We start from the raw sequence: 2,766 nt of genomic DNA, 5'->3' as shown, positions 1-2,766 counted from the left end.
AATGTGATATTTTGTGCAGTAATACTTGTAGGAGACGTCTCCCCACATTTCCCGTCTCTTCCCTTTGGACCGCCATCACCACTGTGACTTGTCTCTGTAAAGTTTACAGCACAGACATCTCTGACTCCTCACTTCTCCAGGCACCCGACCCCTATATATATATATATACCCACAGCGGCCCCTGCAGCCTATATTATACCCCACAGTGGCACAATAGACTGTAGGGCATATGGAGGTTACAGGAGCCACAGTGGACCCTTCACGCTCTATTACGCCCCCCATTGCACACCCATGAACTATTATTATACTCTTTTCAGACCCCCGAGTATAATAATCGGAGCCCCAGCGGAGATGAGGGAACATAATAAACAGTGTTATTCACCTCTCCGGGATCCGATGCTACTCCCAGCAGGCTTCAGGCCTATATGGTAATGTCCCGGAAGTCACGTGGTCTGGGATATTACCATACAGACCCCTGGGTATAATAATAGCGGTAGTGGGATCGGGCCTATTCACCACCGCCTGCCGCAGCCTATAGTAGAAGGGGAAGCGGAGAGGGGCCGCTCTCCTGCGTTAAGTTAGGCAAAAAAGTTAAAAAAAAATAAATGACTGCGGCTGCCACCCCCTCCGGGGCGCCGCCTGAGACTGTCGCCTCACCTTTCCTTATTAGAGGTGCGGTGCTGTGTCCGGCTAGCACTGTCCTGTACACTATCTGAGCTCTCCCGTTTTGGTCACAACACAAACGTTTTGATGTGTAATATCTTCTCGGCCTTTTGGCTAAGATCAAGTGTAGTATCTGTTCTTATCAGAAGTGGCAAGTAGGCGAAACCGCTGGAGATTGCGATCCGCTAGGTCGGTCACAGCGGGAGTAGGCCGAAAACCATGGAGATTTGAACGTGAGAACCACTTTGGGCATGTTGCTGGGGGACGCAGCTAGTAGTCGGATCCGCAGGTGGTTAGGATGGGGCCACCGTAGGGAACCGACGAAGACTGCTGACGCTGGCAACATGACCACTTGACCACTCGTTGTCAAGGATCTTGGCTGAAGGTCGGTGAAGCGCTCGAAGGTCTCTGGTGTCGTGCCCTGGGGGTTGAGTGGCCCCCGGGGTGCCTTAGTCACTGGGCGTGGGAAACCCACTGATTTCGGCACATTGCTTGGCACTGGAATACACCTATTTGAGCACACCACTCCTTAATGCCTGGTTTTCCAGCATTGGAGAAATTTTTATAGATCCGGCGGTAAACCGGGCTCTGAATGGGCACTTTACCACTTGTTTAGTGTTTTTCTCACGTTTGTTTACACTCTGTCACCCTTTTTGTGTGTCTGACGAAGGGATGCTGTACCCTTTTGGGACGCTTCCTGACGATGTCTGGGGATGAGGCCTGTAATGGGTCTCTCCCCTCTGTCAGCTGACCTGTCCTGGGGAACCGGGGCAGGCGCAGACTTCTTTGCCTGAGCCAAGGAGTATCTCTGGTGGTGGCAGCCCGGAGAGAAACTTGGCGACTGGTTATCCTGAGTACCCCTGGTGGTGGCAGCCCGGGGGGAAACCGGATGTTGGTAGGGCCATCCTGCTCCGGCAGATGGTCCTTTCGGATACTCGACCTCACTCGGTCACCTTTTGGTCCTTGTGGGGAAGAGTTTAGTCAGGAACCTCTCTCCCCTTTAGGGGAAGGGTGCGTTTTTTGACAAGCATCCTGGGCACGTTTTTTTTAGTGTGGCACCCACACTTTTTTCGTGCACTTGGTGTTTTTTGATTGGCACATGCGGAGACCTTCGATAAAAAAAAAAAAAAAAAAAAAAATCATCAGTCACTTGTATGATGTCATCAGTTTCATGTGTGATGTCATCATTCATTTGTAATGTGCAGTTACCAGTCATTTGTTACTTATAGCAGAAGCAGCAATACCTATACAGTCATGGTGGGAAGTGTTGGGACCCCTGAATCTTTCAGAGACAATGTAGTATTCCTCCCAGGATATTATTACAGTTGCGCCCGTGTTGATAGTCTCAGATTTATTCCCTTTCTGTGTCTTGTAAGTGATAAGCAGATAAACATATAAAATAAGAAGGAAGAGAATCCTCGAAATCCCAAAGGATCCTCCGTATACAGGGGAATATAAGGGCACTCGTATAATAACAAAGCCACATCGTATCCACCACAGCGGGCGCTATAAAGCCGTCATGGCCTGCTGTCCCGGGGTATTAGTCACACTTTGTTATAGGCCTTGTATTACAGGGTCAGTCGCAGCACAGAGCGTTAGGTTTTAGGGTATTGTAGGGACAGGGGCGCCCCCATCTCCTGACACCTATTACTCCCTATATCTACTGAACCCTGGTGACCCCACCCTGCATTATACTCGCACGCGCTCACTGTGGCTTTATTATTATATATGTGGGGGCCACCGTGCCCTGTGGTATATGGGGGGGGGGGGGGGTCCTCTGGGATTTTGAGGATTCTCATCCTTATATGTTCTGTTTATCGGATTCTCATTTGGATTCCCATTATTAGGAGATAATCTTCACATTTATTCAGATTTTCTTGGTGTATTTGCTGTCTGTGTATGGGAACCACACAAATACATAGAGAACAAAGGGAAAGTGGACAGAATTTCACACAAAACTCCAAATTTGGGCCGGACACAATTGTTGGGACCTTTTCACAGTTGTGGGTAAATAACTTTGTTTCTGGCCTGTGATGCTGATTCAGACTCCCCTGTGGCAAGTAACAGGTGTGGGCAATATAAGAATCACACCTGACACCACAT

The 2,766-nt window shown here is 49.1% G+C and overlaps 1 pseudogene; it reads left to right on the top strand.

Moving 5' to 3' along the window:
• Positions 1 to 757: 757 nt before the first annotated feature.
• On the top strand, positions 758 to 884 carry LOC142217748 (U2 spliceosomal RNA; annotated as a pseudogene).
• Positions 885 to 2,766: the final 1,882 nt, after the last annotated feature.

Source organism: Leptodactylus fuscus, chromosome 8 (assembly GCF_031893055.1).
Source record: "Leptodactylus fuscus isolate aLepFus1 chromosome 8, aLepFus1.hap2, whole genome shotgun sequence".
NCBI lineage: Eukaryota > Metazoa > Chordata > Amphibia > Anura > Leptodactylidae > Leptodactylus > Leptodactylus fuscus.
This window is presented reverse-complemented; position numbering and strand designations above follow the sequence as displayed.